Source organism: Anser anser, assembly GCF_964211835.1.
Source record: "Anser anser genome assembly, chromosome: 4".
Classification (NCBI taxonomy): domain Eukaryota; kingdom Metazoa; phylum Chordata; class Aves; order Anseriformes; family Anatidae; genus Anser; species Anser anser.
This window is the reverse complement of record NC_139724.1, coordinates 33,680,297-33,701,664: the sequence shown is the minus strand read 5'-3', so window position 1 is coordinate 33,701,664 and position 21,368 is coordinate 33,680,297. Positions and strand designations below refer to the sequence as shown.

The 21,368-nt window shown below is 42.9% G+C and overlaps 1 long non-coding RNA gene across 2 annotated transcripts in view; it reads left to right on the top strand.

The window, feature by feature from the left end:
• LOC310899672 overlaps positions 1-21,368 on the top strand; it is a 224,263-nt gene that overhangs the window by 48,459 nt on the left and 154,436 nt on the right. The gene's annotated exons all lie outside the window — the stretch shown is intronic.

Sequence of the window (21,368 nt, the reverse complement as noted above, 5' to 3'; positions counted from 1 at the left end):
TATTTCTTTGCTAGTTCTTTAGTATCTGCACCTCCTGCTAATGATTGGCACAAGCTGCTATTTCTGGCAACAGCAGTGGAGTAAGTTTTGCTTGTGTTCTCTTTGATAAAGAGAAAGCCATGTGGTAAAGGGCTATCTTGCATTTCAGGAATTAGTGAGTTTAAAAGGACAATGTTTTATTTGAGATGTTCGGCTGAGATTCAGGAGAATTGCTTTAGTCCCTGACTGACAGAATTCTTGCATGAGTTTTGTCTGTCATGATTTTTCTTGGTGTAAACAGCAAAGGAGAAGAGAGTTGCTAGTTCCTAGTTCCTTATATTTATAAAAAGTCTCATGCACTACAGAAAAGTGAGTCCTGTAAATATATTTTGAAACACTGATTCCTCCTGTGGTCATAAAAGTCATCCTTTTTTGTCTATGATGTCACTTCTACTTTCTGTCTCTAACAAACACGTAAGAGTTGTACAGTACGGGAATGACAAATATTACACGCTGTAAATGTAAGTACAAGGACAGATGTTTTAAGGATAGTAACTGTCCCATCTGTATTGCTCTTGTGCTTAGCAGTCTTAATAGTGGAGGTGAGGCGTCAGGCTGAATGCTCAGACCGAGTTACTTCGCTGATGTCCTCCTTAACTCCAGCCTTTGGTTCCTGCGTGAAACCGGCTACTTCCAGGAGGGTTTATCTTCACAAACATTGCTGTAATTTTAACAGTAATTTTCAGTGTTTATAGCATTGAAATATATGTGCTTCCCATATTGCAGGCAGAGATGATTCCTTTAGCTCCATGATCAAAAGGCTCGGGCGCAGAAGCAAATGACAGAGTCATAAACACTATTGGTTAAGACAGTATATTGCAGAGGGAGCATAGAGTGCTTAGGTTCAGGACCAGATCCTGAGAATTAACCTTGTCTGTTTTGCCCATTTGAGAATGATAAATCTCAAACTCAGCATCCACTGAACACTATCATTTGTGCTGACAAATTATTGCTCTCTAGGGAAAACTTCTGAGGACTGTTGTCTTTATTTCAACTAACCTTGTGTTTTATATTGTGGTGAATTACTTGGAACACATTATATGTAGTTCATATATTTTTTTCCACACATTACAGTTCACTATTCTTTGTACATTAATTTCTAGTTTTTTCCACAGTTCTGTATAGACACTATTGTCCAAAACTTCAGCACTGAGAGCCATTGTCTGTTCAATTGTAAAGCAAGTCAGTGAGACACTTGCCTTATGGATTTTATTTTGTGAGCTGTTTATGCTTTTTCTTTTGCTAAAACGCTTAGCTATACAATAGTAAAAGTTGTTCAGAATTGCCTTTTAAACATCAGACCCACTGGAGAATGGGAAGAAAAGAGGGAAAACAAACAAACAAATAAGACCTTTGTGTGTTGTACGTGTCCATAAACCAGCTCATGAGTAGCGAGAAGAATTGGGAAGTTCAGACAGTGCTGTAGTGTGCAGGATTTGTTTCAGTTTTGGAGGAAACAAGAAAGGGATTTCATTCCCTGAGGATGAGAGGCACGAACAACTGTGGAAAAGTAGACTTCGCTGCATTTCTTAACCAAAGAAGGGTGTCGGGTTTGTACTCTCCTCCCCTCCTTCCTGCTGTCCTGCTGCTGCGTGCTCACAGGAGTGCAGGGGTCAGAGTAGAGTATTTCTGTTCCGGCATGACAGAATAGGTTTAGGGTTTTAAATACCATAATATTAGTGAAAATTACCAATTGGACAAAGTTCCAAATGTTTCAGACTAGAAAAGACACTTTTTTTTTTTTTAACGATAAATTCAGTCCTAAATTTGAGCATAAATATAAAAGGAACGGTTCAGACAAACATTTTGAAGCAAAGATCTTTAAGAACCTTTTATACGAAGTTCAACGCTTCGGTTGCTATTGATATTAGTAGAAAAACTTCCTTCTGCTACAGTGGGACATGGATATGGCCCTAACTACCTGTTTCAGTGATAAAATGTGGTAGAAAAAAACTTAATTGCTGAAGATGCTGTACAATAATAAAATAGTCATGCATGTTCACTCCCCCTTATTCACTTCTACCTCAGATAAAATTCTTGCAGAAATATCATGTGCTACTGTAGGCACGATCCTCCTTAAGAGAAGGAAATTCTCACAGCAAGGCAAATGTGTGAGAATATAGTTGAGGTACAAAGAATACTAATGATGTTGATTTCTATTTTTCAATTTGTGAGTGCTAGAAGGCAAGCCAACTGAAAAGAACAAAAGATTATCTGGGTTCAAAACAAGCAAATAAAAACATTGGAAATTTAATTAGTCCCCTGCCAATTTGTCTGAAAAATACCTAAACTTGGTTAACTCTGACTCCAGAATTTTGAGAGAGATCTTTCAACTGCTGATTCAATTGAATTTAAGCAATTGAATTTTAAATTACAACTGGTTTTAGTACATCTAAGTGGTAGAGTTTGGAAATATGAACAGTAATGGGAAAAATAAGAACAAGGATGCAGTTTTTTAATGCAGTGATTGAGAAATGTGTAGAAAAGCCTCTTTTGAATGCTGACATAAATTTCAGATGTGCCTTAAAATAATTCCCGGTAACTGATCTTGCTTATAGTGTGGAGTCTGTGCAAGGACAACAGACGAGTGTATGTGGAGCTCTCTGTACTTTAAGATGTATAACTGCTATGATTCAAGAGGAGTATTGAAATAAGCGTGCTCTGAGGGCACAGTATTCTGCTAGCACTGCTTGTAATGCAAAGAATGAGTGGAAGAAGAAAGCATCTCATATACTTCATAGATTATCCTCACCTTTTTGACATAGCCAACGTTCTGGTCTCAGAAGGGAGAAAACCTGCAACTACTACTGGGTTTATAAATCTTATTTCTATTGGTCATTCAAGAGTTAGGTTCCATGTAAGACCTTCTAATTTTTTATCCCTGGTTCTGTGCAAAGCACAATGAATTTTAACTGAAAGTTTTGGCCGTGTAATGGCTAAAATGAGGCAGTGGTGTAGGAACTTGATTTTAAGTTCTAAAGAGTTCAAGGAGTCTTTCTTTATACGGGCAAGTTATTTGGCACAATAACAATGGTAAGAATTGAAGAATTAGATGCTGAAGCCCCCACGTCTTCGTTGTATGGGGTCTGGAATACAGTCCAGTCCCTGGTTCAGACGGAAGAACCTCTCAGTTTAGTTTCTTCTGAAAGGAGTTCATGGTTTGTGTATCCCAAATCCACTCTATGGGCAAAACCACTGAGTGGTAAATTGGGATTACTGAAGAATTTGCTTCCAACCTGCTCCAAAGCAGTATCTGTCCAGTACAGACACAGCTCACTTTTAACGTGTTTACATCCTCACATTCAGATTGGGAACAGGCATTTCCCCTTCTTTATAAAGAGTTAGAGCTTACTGAATGCACTTCTTTTCTTCTGTAAAGCCTAAATGTTGTATTTAGTGTTTATTAATGAGTTCAAACCTTTGTAATCTTCACCAGTCTCTACGTGAATCTGTAGTGCATGTCTCGAAGCCCATAGTGAAGAGGGGTCTCTCAGTTAAGAAATTGCTGAGCTAAGATGTGAAGTCTTTTCCTTATGTTGACCTCAACTTAGAAATGAGAATGATGCACATTTTTAAAGATCTGTCGGGAAAATCAGGTCAGAAGGTTTAAATTCTACTCTGGGTATGTCAGTAGAAAAAATGAATTGTAATTATTTATTATAAACATGGATTGAATGTGTTTGTAGACGGTATTGTCATATTTTACCCCTTTGAAGAATAACTATACCTCACCAATCTACTAGGTATTGTGTTTTTTTTAATTGTATCAATGAGCATGAATTTAGGATAACGATTTGCTTTGTACAGCATGCTGAGCTCCTTCAAAAATCTTTTGAAAATAGCTCTTATAAACAGATGTTGAAGCAATTAAGCTTGATGAAGTAAGTAGAAAGGTCTTCCTGTGGATGAATAGTTATATAAAGACAGAAAATTAATTTGAGGTAAAAATTGTCAGCTATGGAGAGAGGTAACTATTAGAATCTTCTAATGCTTTGATTGTGGGACTCTTACCATTTACCACGTTCATGAATGAGCTGGAAAGTGGATGAAATGAAAGCATGCTTAACAATATCTAACTCTGAAAAACATACAGTAGAACTAGAACAGGTGAAGTGACATATGGGATAGTTCTTACATGAGCAGAGACTGAAGAGAGATTAAGGCTGCTTCGCCTAGAAATCAGGCAACCTAAGAGAGTGTGAGAGGCCTGTAAAATGATGGAAAGCGTGGGAAAAGTAACTAGGGAAAGATCACTCGCTGTTTCCCATAGCACACAAATTAGAAACTCATCAGACTGAACACTTAAACAGAAGCTATTTTTTGTACACCACATAAGGACATTTTAGAATTCATCCATTGGCAGAGGATATTTTAAAATTCCAAAACTCTGTACATGGGTTAAAAAAGCTTTAGAGAGTTTTGGAAGAACTGTCCTGTTTAATAGCACAGCTGGGTGCTATTAGGTCTAGAGGAAGTATACTACTCAAAAAAGTCCTGTAACTAGCTGCTAATGATGATAAATATTGCAGGATAGCTGCTCTTATATCCCGATTATGTTCTTTCGTACTCTGCTTCTGCCTATATTTCCCCCTCCAAGGCAGCTTCAGAGTGTCAGCAGAGCTCTGCAGCAGTGTATGGAACTTGTCAAGTTGTCTTAGTTTTCCACTATTTGAAACTACTATACAGTGCAAAAAGTATTTAAAAAAAAATGTTTAAACCTATGTACATGGTTACTGTCATTATTACTGTACGTTATTGTTGATACTTTCTCTTGCATAGTATTTAAGTAGTTTTTGCTTATTACATAGATGCTAGACTACACTGAAAAAACATATATTTAAGGGACTGGCAAAATCGTAGATGGCAATAATATCCCTTATAACACATTGATTTTTACAATTGGCTTTTCCAGACTCTGAGTTGTGTAACATTTTTCAGAAAGATGAAAATGATAGTATTAAGTACCACAGGACAAACTCATACTGGCTATGCTAAGTCCTCTATCTTTTTTGTATGTCCTTTATGTACAGACTTCAGATGCGGGTAAAACTCCCAGACTTGAAGTAACATAAGCAAGGATATGGACTCTGTAGGGTAGAGTCTAGCCTTAGTGGAAGAAAATTAGGAGCTGCTGCATTGAACAAAATGGAAATTTTTGGTAGATTAATTAAGGAAAACCCACTTCCTTTGGCTAAGTGTAATCTCTGTGTAACAAGTCAATATGCAGAATTACTCTTCTAGATCACCAGTGATCTATGTGAGTAAACATCCACTGCATTAATCCTCACACAGTGCAGAATATTCTCTCCTGCTGTGGTCTGCTTGTTGGTCCGTAAGGGAGAAGAGGATGCTGGGCTCATATCTCAGGGATATTTGTAAAAAAATAAATTAAAAAAAATCCATTAGGTAGTACTGAAATTTAATCTGTATCCTGCTACTGCGCATGGATGTAAGAAAAATGATGTGCCCACCCCATCTCTCTCTTTTTTTTTGAGCTCATGTGGCTGTTATGAGCCCTTATTGAGCAAATAAGAACAGTTCCAAAAAAAGGAAGCTTTACAAAATGTGATTTCAGTAGTGCAAGCTTCTGAGTAGAATTTTGACAGAATGCTGTTACTTCCAAGGGCTCCATGGAAGTGACTGAATAAATACTGATGCAGAAATGAGTTCTGCTATTACATTAGATGTAATCTGAATCTAAGTTAACAGACCAGTGCTGGGAGTTTTTGTTAACGAGTTTCAATAAATGAAAATTAATTGTTTTATTTTATTTTCCTTGCGCAGGCAAAAGGTGAGGGCAGTTTTTCATCTTGGAAAACTGCGATTTCATCACTCACAAGAACATTTAATCTATTTTTGAATAAATAAATAAACAAACACAGAATCAAAGTGAATATGCTCAAGGTAAGAATGTTCTGCTATGTCCTTCGTAGCACTAGCCAGAAGATACTTCTTCCCATGCATCTTTACAATGTAGTTTAAGGTTTCTTAGGGTACTTCTGACATTTTTTTGCAGTCATGTCAGTTGTTTCTAGACATTAGTCTAGCTACTACATTTAAAGAAAAGATGCAACTGTGGCTTTCTCAACATGATTGCCATGTTTCCTTAGAAGGCTACTGACACATGAAATACATGGGATGAACCAGGATAATGGTAGTAGGGATGCCAAGCTCTGGCAATTGGATGAGGGGAAGCTTAAAATATGTCCATGAGGCTCTCCTGAAAGGTCCAGGGCTTTCAGAATATTCAGAATTCAAGATGCCTCACATTTGTGTAAGTTCTCGAATACAGGGCAAGAAGACAGGGTAGGTAAATACTATCAAAAGCCTTTTTTTTTTTTATGTGTGTGTGTAGGAAAAACACAAAAGAAATAGAAATATGGGGTCTTGTAAAAAACATAGAAATGTGGAGTCTTGTTTACTAGGTTTTGATCCCCTCAAATATTTCAGATCTTATGTTCCAAAATAGAATGATTAGCTCAATTTTATGCATCGTTAGAAATAAGGATTATAAGGTTGGGGATTATTTTACATTGCTGACCGTAAAATACCTGAAATTAAATCCTATGTTCTTGTTTTTCTATCGTCTCTGACTTCTTTGAGTAAATTAAAATAAAAGAAGTCAGAGTGGTTTACTTGACCAGTAAAGGCTGAGTATGGAAAGAGAACAGATTGCAGTGCATAAAAGTAATGCCTTCTTTGTAGCTCACTTGCTTTTGAGAACAGAATGGCTGTTTAAAACAAGGAATGCTGTATTCCTAGTCTAACAGGGTTCACTGGTTTGAAAATGATTATTGTATTCTAAAACTTCTCTAATTAATTGAAACTTAAACCTGTCACATCTCTTTTAGGGTGACATTGTATTTGTGTTAAAACATCTGTCATCTTGTCATATGTATGAATGTTTTTCCTAATGGTCAGCTTGTCACAGTTAATTAGTCTTTAGACAGATGAACAGTCATAAAGCAATGTGACTTTGAAAATTATGTTTCTAAACACCCATAACTTTGAACTGTAAAGAGATAGGATGCTCACAAGATATTTGTGCTACAAAGCAGGCTGTAAACCACCTTCATTCACAAGGGCTGAGGGAGTATGCAGCTTTCTGTTTGTAACATTTCTTGCATTTACTTTTAAGTTTGCTGCATGACTATATCCAGCTGAGAGTTCTTCACTGGTGGTTATTAAAATTTTATTATTATTTTTAATAATGATATCCAATTGCACAACTTGATTTCTGGATTTAAAAGCTCTTCCCTGAGCTCCAGAAAAAAATAATACTGACTAGTATTTTTACATGCCTCAGTTTTGTATGTCCTATTTGACTACCTTGAAAGGATCCAATTTTCAGAAAGCCTCACTGTCCTCTGAAAACAAAAATGGCATTGTATGGACATCAGGTTACACCTCCCCCAGAACATCTGTAACAATTGTGAAATATCATTGCTTTACTCTAGGATGTGTTTAGATTCATTGGAAGGGGGACAATTCACAAAATTCGGACTTGTAACCAGACTTGAGAGAAATCTGACATAGTTTTTTTGATGAGACTTCTCTATTATTTTTAACTTTTTAATGTCTCACATAATCAGTGTGGTGGTGAGAATATATGTGGGATTCATCTTGCAAGAATGCAAATGGGCTCTAAGATGTCCTGGACCTCCTGAATCCTTGTTTGTTTTAAGGGAAGCTGAAGGATGTTGAGCATTTGATTGGCTCTATGCTGCAAAAGAAAATTGGAAAAGAAAATGAAGCCAATAGCAAAGTCAACTCATAAAAATGAGAGCAGATGCTGTAGAAAGTGTCTTCATTGCCTGATATTTTTGAAAGACGCTTTTTCTACCAAGGGTAATTCATGATGTCCTACACCCTATTCATCCTCTTTAAGATAAGATGATTTCCATTTCACAAGAATTAATGCTTTGGCATATAGGAACCAGTTTTTATTAAAACTCTCATTATGGTGTTCTGAAGAATAGGTAATTCCAGAAAGATCAGAAGCCAGTGGTAAATGTATGTCTCTAATGAATTCTATTCAGTTTCCAAAAACATAGCAACTTATATGTCGTAAATTATACGATGAATCTTTTTTTCAGTTTAATAATCTCAGTAGACATTTAAAAATATTAAAAGGGATGGAAGAATTATGCAAAGGGAGAGAAAATGAATAGCTGATGTAAGAAGCTGACAATCTGTGCTACGGCTGCATAGGTAGCAATTTTTTTGATTTTTTTTTAAACTATTCTAACTTCCAGTGGGAATAAGTAGCTAGTGCATCCCCAGCCCCCTTCCCTCACTTTATAATCTGGTTGCTAGCTGTCTTCTGAGTTTGGGATTCTGTAGGGATACCAGGCAGAGTAGGGGATACAGATACCATTCATTAAATGCTGGTAAATGGTTGGGAAAAGCAAGAAAATCTCTAGCATTTTCCTATAAAGGGGAGGGACAATATGCTTCCAATGATCACTGCAAACCATAGAAGTCACTGGGAGATTAGGTAAAGTGGGAGTGTATGACACAGGAGGTGGGCATCTGAGGAATCAGAGATTCTCCATGCTGACAGATCTGTATTTAGGACACTTTGGGAAAAACAAGGACTTACCTTTGGGTCCTTTGCAGGGGGTCCTTTCAGTCTCAAGAAATTGAGAGAAAAATCCGTTATATTTATCAGCTCTCAGACAACCTCTGGCACGTCTTAAGAGGAAAAGAGGTGGTCAGAGATGTGATTAGATCTTTCAGTGGTCAAATGGGGGTGTTTTCCCAAGGCCATAATTCTACGTGGAGCTGCAGTTTCCCAGCACCTGACTGGCATTTTACAATCTTTTCATGTAATACAGGTATTCTTTTCTTTGAATCAAGCATTCAGCCTGCAGTCTGACTGCTGTATAAGAGATCCATGACAAAATTACAGAACACTCATAACTAGTTTTATGAATCAAGCTCTAGCTATCTTACAGCTCCATGTACACCCTAACAAGCAATAACACTAAATGTCTTGGACGTGTAAGCAGTTTGTGAAATGCTGGGGTAACAGAATAAACAAACATTAACAAAATGGTGTCCTGCTCCGATAAATACATGGTACATTACATTTTGAAAATGAGACTCTCAGGGCCGGAATCTCCTCTGATTTAGACCAGTTCAGCCTCATTAACTGGCATGAATTTACAGAAGTTCTGTAAATTCTGAATCTAAAGTTATGGATTTCTTCCCTCCTTAGGGACAACTTGCAAACCGTGTTTCTTTTATGTCATATGATGTCTTGGAATTACGGTGCAGGATTCAGGCTTGGCTTTGAGAAAAGCAAAGGATCTGCAGCTTGTCCAGATGAGTTCGGCCCTTTCCAGATTTGGTGAATGGTCACAAGTTGACCATTCAGGAGAAGGTAGGTACTTTGTGAATAGCTATGAGTCCCTCAGGCTGACTTTTGGGCACTGATCCTGAATGGGTATGTCATAAATGCTGTTTTACATTTCCTATAGGTAGTATAGGTACGGACTTCTTGTTGGTATGCCTTCTTGAGTTTGGGGATAGTCATTATCTTCAGTTTAAACCTAAATATTGTAAGACATCCAGGTGCTTCTGTATGTACTGGCACTAACTGATCTATGGCTTCAGAGGTTTTGTAGGTCTGCTCTTACAACAGTTTACTTTTGGACTCAGTAAGGAATTTGCAAGACTAAATTTTTTTGGTTTGGTTTTAGTCAATATGGAGAGATTGCAGAGGGAAAAAAAAACAACCAATGCATTTATTTAGCAGGAATGACAAGATAACTAAAGCAGAGGTGACTTCAGGACAGATAGCTCTGTTCTGAATCCTCTTGAACTTATCATCTTAGTCCTCAGCTGAGCTTTCTTGAAACTTAGTTTGCTCAAGCCTGCATCTGCAATTAAGGAAGAGAAGGTAAATCTAATATAGTGTATGCAGTTTCAGCTTGTGGCAGTGTTATGTCAGCTTGGTGTGGTTAAACCATTTTGTGCTGCAAATATGTTGCACAGTATATTGCGTACTGCAGTACATCGTGAGACCTTAAAAGGAGGTGACACACAGCTAAGAGAGAAGACTTAGCTGCAGTCCTCACATTTTTGTCTTTGCACCTGATATAAAGGAAATGGAGCTATGATTTAATCAGCTGCTGATCTGCACAGTTGAAAAGTATAAAATCATATGAAGAGAACAGTTTCTCGTGCTAAAAGAATGTTTCCGTGTTACAACGCATTTCTAAATGCTAGGGGTGTAACTCAGTATCTTGAATATTTCTTTCCAGGAGAAGTGTGGGAGTGCTTGTGTTACACCATTTTTTCCCAGGGGCGTTTAGGCTTCCAGGTTCATCTCGCAGTACAATGTGGAGGTCTTGATTTCATTAACTGACCTCAGGTTCCTGGGCATATTCTGTGGGCTCATCCTGCTCTCAGTGCTGGAAATTCGTTTGGGGATATTACATGATAATGTGCTCTGGACTGCTCGTTTGGAACTTTGTACACTACCAACTGCTACCAACTGCTACAACGTTTTCCTATAGTAGCTATCAGTTTCCTCTGTGCAAGTAGGTCTTCCTTAGACTGGCTGCAGTTCAACACAAATTCAGATCCAGACAGATTCTTCCATTCTTGCTGCTGAAGGGCATTGGTATCTCCTACACAGAAGTAAAAGGAGAACTTCACCAGCTGTAATCAGTAGAACTAAGTACAAATGCTTGGGACGCAGAGGCCTTTTATTTTATCCCTGTTCCTTTTCCCTGAGGAAAAACAAACAAACAAACAAAAAACAAGAAATGTGCTTTGCGAATGTACAAATCTCCTAAGCTCTATGAAAATCTGAGAAAATTACTTAAAAGTGGTTAATACAGAGGAAGCACTGCGTGTCTGCATTAGATCTACCTCCTCTCTTCTATCCTTCTCTCTAGTTCTCTGGACACTACATCCTATAGAAGTTAACGTGATAGAATAGCTTGAGTCTCTGCACTATAAAACAGCATCATCTTCAGAAATTAACATTGAGCAGTTGATCTAATGGAATCTGGTATGTCCTCAGATGAGTTCTCCTTAATTCTGGTAGTCTTTGATAAAGACCTAAAACCAGAAAAGATCAAGTTCTTCTTGATTGTTTCATAAGCACTTGGAACTTTGATTTAAGAAAGAGCTCCACTAAAAATGCTTTTTTTCACGTGAAAATTCTATAATGGGTTCAAATAATCCAGTATTCCATAGACTGCATTAGAGAAATTTCCCCCAAAATGCAGCATTTGAACATACCACTGCTTGCTGATTTTTTTGCTTCCAGATCCCCGCAATGAATTTTTAAAGGATCTGCATTTTTCTTTTTAAAGCACTTGCCTCTTTCTCTGTTTCTTTCTCTCACAAAGAATTGCAGAAATTGAATCTTGGATTCAGCTCCTGTTTCAAACAAAATAACCAACAAGAACAACAACAACAAAAAAAAGCCCAATTCCAGAGCAAACAGGTTAGGTTTTAACAAAGCAGAAATTCTCTCACAATTGGGTTAGCAAATTGTTGACAACTGAAGCTTGGATCCAAGGTTATTGTAAAATCTGAAGCTGTGCAAGTTTTGACAAGGTTTGATAGTTTGATAAGAACGTTCTCAGCGCTTCTGAAGATGCCCACACTTTGTATATTTGACACAGAAGAGTTTCTATATAAGCAGTCTATTCTAAGTCTCAACTTTGTGTTGAAAGAGTAATGAGAATTTTCACCTCTGCTGCTGTCATATTTGTTTGCAAGAAGCAAATTGATTTTCCTTCTTAACAGCACATTAATGGTACTCTTACTTAAGGGAAAAAAAAGCTATGTGAAAGTACAGAAGAGTAAATGTGGGTAACAATAGGCTGATGCTGTCCTTTTGTCTTCCTCCTAATTGCATATGGAGGGAAAATTCCCTATTAGTTAGCCTGACAAAGTTCCCTTTCAGTGCGCTCTTTTCCTGGTATTTGTGGGGAAATAGAGCGTATCGTTAATGCAGCGGAAGCTCCGTATTGTGTACACGTTCTGTGTGGTGGAGGTGTTTCCTGGGTGCCACATGTGACAGAAAACTTAGCAGTACTTCTCTAAGCAGCTGTCACAGCCTCTCCAGTTCTCTCCATGCCAGCTTCTGCTTTCCATGTGAACTCTGAACAATTTTCACTCTCAGACAAAAATTTCCGTGAAGATTTTCAATGTTTGGTAATTTAGCAGTTTATTTGAGAACGTTGTAGCTATAAATTCTCATGCAGCCAACCAAGCCCACCTTTCTCAATCCAAGGAATTTAAATTTAAGATTAAATGAATGTTCCTTCAAACATCTGCCATTCACAGTGATGCGCCACTGTGGCCTTATAGCTGCCCATTTAGTGTAGTTTTCCTTTCTGTTTCTTTGCTATTAAATTGCAGTTGTTGTGCCATTCTTGGATCAACGTATTTTAAAAGGATGCCTAAAAGTTTTAGAAGGCTGTTATGAGGAAAAGCTCTTGGAATGGTGGAGAGAAACTACTCTGTTCAGTGACAACGCAGTCTTCTGCTCCTTCCTCCTCACTCTGCCCCTGCTCCACGTGGGCTCCTTTCCATGGGATGTCATCCTTCCCAAACTGACCCTGCGGGGATCCTTCACGTGGGCTGCAGCTCTTCAAAACTGCTCCAGCAGGGGCTGTACCACAGGGTGCGATCAGGAAGGGACTGCTCCAGCGCGGGTCTCCCACGGGCAGCAGCTCCCACCAGATCACCACCTCCACCAGGGACCTCTCCACAGGCCGCAGGTAACTTCTGCTTGGGCACCTGAAGCACCTCCTGCCCTCCTTCGTTGCTGATCTTGGGGTCTGTGGGGCTGTTTCTCTCACTTCTCTCTCCCAGCTGATGCCGCACGGCATTTTTTAGCCTTTCTGTGTGTCCTGGTTCCAGTTAGGACAGAGTTAAGTAGCTCATAGTAGCTGGTAGGGTGCTATGTTTTGGATTAGGATGAGAAGAGCGCTGATAACATGCTGATGTTTTAATTGTTGCAGAGCAGTGTTTACACCAGGCCAAGGACTTTTCGGCTTCTTGCTCTGTCCTGCCAGCGAGCAGGCTGGGGGTGCAGCAGGAGCTGGGAGGGGACAGACCCAGGACAGCTGACCCAAACTGGCCAAAGGGGTATTCCATACCATCTGACGTCATGCTAAACAATATATAGGGGTGGCTGGCCGGGGTGGGGGGGCCGGCTGCTCGGGAATAGGCTGGGCATCGGTCAGCGGGTGGTGAGCAATTGCATTGTGCATCACTTGTTTTCTTACACATTATTATTGTTAATACTATTACCATTATCACTATTATTATTATTATTGTTATTATTATTTTCCTGTCTTAATAAACTGTCTTTATCTCAACTCACAGGCTTCACTTTCCCGTTTCTCTCCCCCATCCCAGAGAGGGAGGGGGGAGGGTGAGCGAACGGCTGTGTGGTGTTTAGCTGCCAGCTGGGTTAAACCACAACAGTCTTTTTGGCGCCCAACGTGGGGCCCGAAGGGTTGAGATATCGACAAATCTGACCAGAGTGTGTTAAACTAAAATTGGTATAAGTATTGGACCTGCTTAATAGTTGCTAGTCACGATGTTGATTGCCTTAATCTCCAGTCTGCTGTACCTGTATTCCAAATTGAGTTTTATGGTGCGTTACTTTCTGTATGTGCTCCCTGTTGCACTGTTTATCCTTTCCGGGCCCTGGTTTAAGATTGTTATGGTACTGTGCGGTGTAACAATGGCTTATGAAATGATGAAATATCTGGTCACGACTCTAACCTGGTATTTGTACTCAGCACTGACGTCGACTCTATACTTTGGAACCCATATCTCGGAAACTATTAGCAATTACACCTATTGCCTGTTTTCGTTAGGGAGCCAATCTGTGAAGGGGACAGGGGAAGACATGTTTCCCTACCTGTTCACTCTCCCTTTCTCCTTCACCACCACCCTCTTATCCCCCGAGTTAGTTACGGTGGTTCTCCGAGATGTTGAATATCCTTGGGATACTCAGACCAGCCTGCTCTTGTTGTTATGTCTCCTGAATGCGCTTCAGATTTTGTGGAGGGTTAAACAACTACTTAGGAATCTCATCCGGAGATCTGTCTTGAGGCGGGATAGTTGCGAGTGGCAGGGAGTGTGGGAGGATATGGGCAGGTTTCTAGAGCAGTGGTCACCTCCAGTGTTTTGGACATTCACCCCTGAACAACTGCAAAATCCTAAAAAGCTGGCAGAATGCTTGAAAAAAAGGTGTCATGACTCTGGCAGTTCCAAAGTGACACAAATCACTGTAGCGTGCTGGGGTCTGGCTTGTGCCTATCGAGCTGCAATTGATGCTATTAGCAACCTAGCTCCAGCTCCTGTAGCCGTTCCAGCTGCAGCTCCTGCAGCCGCTCCAGTTCCAGCTCCTGCAGCCGCTCCAGCTCCTGCAGCCGCTCCAGCTCCAGCTCCTGCAGCCGCTCCAGTTCCAGCTCCTGCAGCTACTCCAGCTCCAGCTCCTGCAGCTGCTCCAGCTCCTGCAGCCGCTCCAGTTCCAGCTCCTGCAGCTACTCCAGCTCCAGCTCCTGCAGCCGCTCCAGTTCCAGCTCCTGCAGCCGCTCCAGCTCCTGCAGCCGCTCCAGTTCCAGCTCCTGCAGCTACTCCAGCTCCAGCTCCTGCAGCCGCTCCAGCTCCTGCAGCCGCTCCAGCTCCTGCAGCCGCTCCAGCTCCAGCTCCTGCAGCCGTTCCGGCTCCTGCAGCCGCTCCAGCTCCTGCAGCCGTTCCAGTTCCAGCTCCTGCAGCCGCTCCAGCTCCTGCAGCCGCTCCAGTTCCAGCCCCTGCAGCCGCTCCAGCTCCTGCAGCTGCCCCAGCTCCTGCAGCTGCCCCAGCTCGTGCAGCTGCTCCCACTCCTGTGGCTGGGTCAGAGAAACGAGCTGTAGCAGTGCAAGTTGACCCCGCAGAGGGTATCCCAACCCCTGTGGCAGACCCTGTGTCTGGGTCAGAGAAACGAGCTGTAGCAGTGCAAGTTGACCCCGCAGAGGGTATTCCAAGCCCTGTGGCAGACCCCGTGTCTGGGTCAGAGAAACGAGCTGTAGCAGTGCAAGTTGACCCCGCAGAGGGTATTCCAAGCCCTGTGGCAGACCCTGTGTCTGGGTCAGAGAAACGAGCTGTAGCAGTGCAAGTTGACCCCGCAGAGGGTATTCCAACCCCTGTGGCAGACCCTGTGGCTGGGTCAGAGAAACGAGCTGTAGCAGTGCAAGTTGCCCCTGTAGACAAGGTGAAAAAATGGTATAGAGGCTCAGGTCGTTTAAAACGCAGACAGTCTTCTGCTAAGTCTGGGCGTAGTGAAGACGAGGCTGGGCCATCAAAGGTGCAGGAGACTGAAGATGAGGATGAGGATGGCGAAAAATCAACAGTAACTACCCGGACTCCATACCAGCCATCAAAGGTGCAGGAGACTGAAGATGAGGATGAGGATGTCGGAAAATCAACAGTAACTACCCGGACTCTACACCGGCCATCAAAGGTGCAGGAGACTGAAGATGAGGATGAGGATGTCGAAAAATCAACAGTAATTACCCGGACTCTATACCAGCGTGAGCTACGAGATGTGCGAAAAGATTTTGGTCGCTGTATAGGCGAGCAGCTTGTCACCTGGCTGCTCCGGTGCTGGGACACGGGAGCCAATTATGTGGAATTGGAGGGCAAGGAAGCCAGGCGGCTGGGATCCCTTGCTAGGGACGCATGCATTGACAAAGCAATTGGAGATGGAGCACAATCTCGCAGCCTCTGGAGGCGTCTCCTGTCAGCTGTGAAGGAAAGGTATCTCTTCAAGGAAGAACTTGTATGTTTACCAAGCAAATGGACCACCATGGAGAAGGGAATTCAGTACCTGAGGGAATTGGCCGTACGGGAAGTAATTTATAAGGACCTAGACGACGCACAAACATCCGCAGATCCAGATGCAGTCCGGTGTACACCACCCATGTGGCGGAAGTTTGTACGGAGTGCCCCATCATCATATGCCAACTCATTGGCAATACTAGCCTGGAAAACGGAGGAGAATCCCACAGTGAATGAAGTGACTAAAATACTCCGGCAGTACGAAGGAAATCTCTCCTCTTCCCTAAAGGCCTGTGTCTCAGCTGTGGAGAAACTCTCTGAAGAGGTCCACCAACTTAAAAAGAATTTATCTTCCCCTCCACCTGAACGAACCAGTGTCCACCAGCTAAAAGAGAATGCTTTAGAGAAACTTTCTGAAAAGATCCACCAACTTGAAGAAAGATTATCTTCCCCTTCACCTGAACGAACCAGTGTCCACCAGCTAAAAGAGAATGCTTTGGAGAAACTTTCTGAAAAGATCCACCAACTTGAAGAAAGATTATCTTCCCCTTCACCTGAACGAACTAGTGTCCACCAGCTAAAAGAGAATACCTTGGAGAAACTTTCTGAAGAGATCCACCAACTTAAAGAGAGTTTATTTTCCTCCCCACCTGTACAAACCAGTGTCTCAGCTATTAGGGGTAAACGTTCATCTATGCAAGGAAGACAATATGGTGGGCACACACACCGCGCCACCCTGTGGTTTTACCTACGTGACCATGGAGAGGACATGAGAAAATGGGATGGAAAATCTACTGCGACCCTAGAGGCACGGGTACGTGAATTGCAAAGGAAAACAATTGGGAAAAAGGAGTTCTCTGAAAGGTTTGCTGCTCCAACTTCCAGCAGGCAGTCCTTTAAACACAGAAATGAAGATTCTGACCAGGACTAGAGGGGCCCTGCCTCCAGCCAGGGGGAGGAAAGGGACAATCGAGTTTATTGGACTGTGTGGATTCGATGGCCTGGCACGTCAGACGCACAGAAGTATAAGGCTTTGGTAGACACCGGTGCACAATGTACTCTAATGCCATCAAGCTATAAAGGGCCAGAGCCCATCTGTATTTATGGTGTGACGGGGGGATCCCAGCAGTTAACTGTATTGGAGGCTGAAGTGAGTCTAACCGGTAATGAGTGGCAAAAGCACCGTATTGTGACTGGCCCAGATGCTCCGTGCATCCTTGGCATAGACTATCTTAGAAGAGGATATTTCAAGGACCCAAAAGGGTTCCGCTGGGCTTTTGGCATAGCTGCTTTGGAGACAGAGGACATTAAACAGTTGTCTACCTTGCCTGGTCTCTCAGAGGACCCTTCTGTTGTGGGGTTGCTGAGGGTTGAAGAACAGCAAGTGCCGATCGCTACCACAACTGTGCACCGGCGGCAATATCGCACCAACCGAGACTCCCTGAGTCCCATCCATAAGCTAATTCGTCAACTGGAGAGCCAAGGAGTGATCAGCAAGACTCATTCACCTTTTAATAGTCCCATATGGCCAGTGCGAAAGTCTAATGGTGAGTGGAGACTAACAGTGGACTATCGTGGCCTGAACGAAGTCACGCCACCACTGAGTGCTGCAGTGCCGGACATGCTAGAACTCCAGTATGAACTGGAATCAAAGGCAGCCAAGTGGTATGCCACAATTGATATCGCTAATGCATTTTTCTCCATCCCTCTAGCAGCACAGTGCAGGCCACAGTTTGCTTTCACTTGGAGGGGAGTCCAATATACTTGGAATCGGCTGCCCCAGGGGTGGAAACACAGCCCTACCATTTGCCATGGACTGATCCAGTCTGCGCTGGAGCAGGGGGAAGCTCCTGAACACCTGCAGTACATCGATGACATCATTGTGTGGGGTGACACTGCAGAAGAAGTTTTCGAGAAAGGGAAGAAAATAGTCCAAATCCTTCTGAAGGCCGGTTTTGCCATAAAACAGAATAAAGTTAAAGGACCTGCACGAGAGATCCAGTTTTTAGGAATAAAATGGCAAGATGGACGCCGTCAAATCCCAATGGATGTGATCAACAAAATAACAGCTATGTCTCCACCAACCAGCAAAAAAGAAACACAAACTTTCCTAGGTGTCGTGGGGTTTTGGAGAATGCATATTCCAAATTACAGTCTGATTGTAAACCCGCTCTACCAAGTAACCCGTAAGAAGAATGCTTTTGAATGGGGCCCTGAGCAACGACAAGCCTTTGAACAAATTAAGCAGGAAATAGTTCATGCAGTAGCCCTCGGGCCAGTCCGAACAGGACCAGATGTAAAGAATGTGCTCTACACCGCAGCCGGAGAGAATGGTCCCACCTGGAGCCTCTGGCAGAAAGAACCTGGGGAAACTCGAGGTCGACCCCTGGGGTTTTGGAGTCGGGGATACAGAGGATCTGAAGCCCGCTATACTCCAACTGAAAAGGAGATATTGGCAGCATATGAAGGAGTTCGATCTGCTTCGGAAGTGGTCGGTACTGAAGCGCAGCTCCTCCTGGCACCCCGACTGCCGGTACTAGGCTGGATGTTCAAAGGAAGGGTCCCCTCTACGCATCATGCAACTGATGCTACATGGAGCAAGTGGGTTGCACTGATTACTCAGCGGGCTCGAATAGGAAACCCCAGTCGCCCAGGAATCTTGGAGGTGATTATGGACTGGCCAGAAGGCAAATACTTTGGGATATCACCAGAGGAGGAGGTGGTTCGTGCTGAAGAAGCCCCCCTGTACAACAAGCTACCGGAAAATGAGAAGAAATATGCCTTGTTCACTGACGGGTCCTGTCGTATTGTGGGAAAGCATCGGAGATGGAAAGCTGCTGTATGGAGTCCTACACGACGAGTTGCAGAAGCTGCTGAGGGAGAAGGTGAATCGAGTCAGTTTGCAGAAGTAAAAGCCATTCAGCTGGCTTTAGATATTGCTGAACGAGAAAAGTGGCCAGTTCTCTATCTCTATACTGATTCATGGATGGTAGCAAATGCCCTGTGGGGGTGGTTACAGCAATGGAAGCAGAACAACTGGCAGCGCAGGGGCAAGCCCATCTGGGCTGCGGCATTGTGGCAAGATATTGCTGCCCGGGTAGAGAACCTGGTTGTAAAGGTACGCCATGTAGATGCTCATGTGCCCAAGAATCGGGCTACTGAAGAACACCAAAACAACCAGCAGGTGGATCAGGCTGCTAAGATTGAAGTGGCTCAGGTGGACCTGGACTGGCAACATAAAGGTGAATTATTTATAGCCCGATGGGCCCATGACACCTCAGGCCATCAAGGTAGAGATGCAACCTACAGATGGGCTCGTGATCGAGGGGTGGACCTGACCATGGACACTATAGCACAGGTTATTCATGACTGTGAAACATGTGCTGCAATCAAGCAAGCCAAACGGTCAAAACCTCTTTGGTATGGAGGGCGATGGCTGAAATATAAATATGGAGAGGCCTGGCAGATTGATTACATCACACTCCCTCAAACCCGCAACGGCAAGCGCCACGTACTTACAATGGTGGAAGCAACCACCGGATGGCTGGAAACATATCCTGTGCCCCATGCCACCGCCCGGAACACTATCCTGGGCCTTGAAAAGCAAGTCTTATGGCGACATGGCACCCCAGAGAGAATTGAGTCAGACAACGGGACTCATTTCCGAAACAACCTTATAGACACGTGGGCCAAAGAACATGGTATTGAGTGGGTGTATCACATCCCCTATCATGCACCAGCCTCTGGAAAAGTTGAACGATACAATGGACTGTTGAAGACTACACTGAAAGCAATGGGTGCTGGGACATTCAAAAATTGGGATACACATTTGGCAAAGGCCACCTGGTTAGTCAATACCAGGGGATCTGCCAACCGAGCTGGACCTGCCCAATCAAACCTGTTACGCACTGTAGAAGGGGATAAAGTTCCTGTAGTGCACGTAAGAAACATGCTGGGTAAAACAGTCTGGGCTACTCCTGCCTCAGGAAAAGGCAAACCCATTCGTGGAATTGCTTTTGCTCAGGGACCTGGATGCACTTGGTGGGTAATGCAAAAGAATGGGGAGGTCCGGTGTGTACCTCAAGGGGATTTGATACTGGGTGAGAATAGCCCATGAGTTGAATTGTAGTATGTTAATTATTATATAATAATGTATGTCATCACTACCATGATTGCTATATATCATAGATGAAAATGGTGATTAATTAGAATGTATTGGACAGAGTGTAACCTGAGCATGACATAAATGGTATGGAATAAGGGGTGGATATCTGTCCTGGTTCCAGTTAGGACAGAGTTAAGTAGCTCATAGTAGCTGGTAGGGTGCTATGTTTTGGATTAGGATGAGAAGAGCGCTGATAACATGCTGATGTTTTAATTGTTGCAGAGCAGTGTTTACACCAGGCCAAGGACTTTTCGGCTTCTTGCTCTGTCCTGCCAGCGAGCAGGCTGGGGGTGCAGCAGGAGCTGGGAGGGGACAGACCCAGGACAGCTGACCCAAACTGGCCAAAGGGGTATTCCATACCATCTGACGTCATGCTAAACAATATATAGGGGTGGCTGGCCGGGGTGGGGGGGCCGGCTGCTCGGGAATAGGCTGGGCATCGGTCAGCGGGTGGTGAGCAATTGCATTGTGCATCACTTGTTTTCTTACACATTATTATTGTTAATACTATTACCATTATCACTATTATTATTATTATTGTTATTATTATTTTCCTGTCTTAATAAACTGTCTTTATCTCAACTCACAGGCTTCACTTTCCCGTTTCTCTCCCCCATCCCAGAGAGGGAGGGGGGAGGGTGAGCGAACGGCTGTGTGGTGTTTAGCTGCCAGCCGGGTTAAACCACAACACTGTGAAATGCTCTCACAAAGGGACAACCAGCATCTGTCGCTCAGTGACTGAGCTTCAGCCGGCAGCAGGTCCCTTTTGGAGCTGGCTCTTACCTGGCTTGGCGCCGCTCCTGGGCTCTTCTCACAGAAGCTGCCCCTGCACCCCCCCAGCTACCAAAACTTCACCACATAAACCCAACAGAGGAATGCAGACTGATTGAGGAGATGTGCTGGAGGTTCCTCAGCTTCTTTTTGTCCTCTGCAGGACTCCAGGAAGGCTGCATTTATGAAGCCCCGAGTGAGGCTCAAGGCCAGCACAGCATTTTTGGTGAAGGCACACCCTGGGAACCGTAACAGGATAGTGCAGGCACAAGTTGTTAAAATACTCAAAGGTGGGAGGAGGAGTACTCGATGGGAGGAAAATGCAAATCTGGAAGCATTTTGGAAGTCAGTTTGAGCCTGATAGACCTGTTTTCTCAGTGTAATTTACAGTGCCAGTGAAGCTTCTGAAGTGTGTCCTTCCCGGTCTCATAGTTAGCCCTGATCTCCACATCTTCATGAAAACATTCAGGGAAACTTTGCTCGGAGTTGGATGGAGAAGTCACTTTTGAGATAAGGTGACAAAATCTTGTTTGAATAAACCTTGAAGGAACAACTTTTTCCCTTCCAAGCTTCCTAGTTTAAAAAC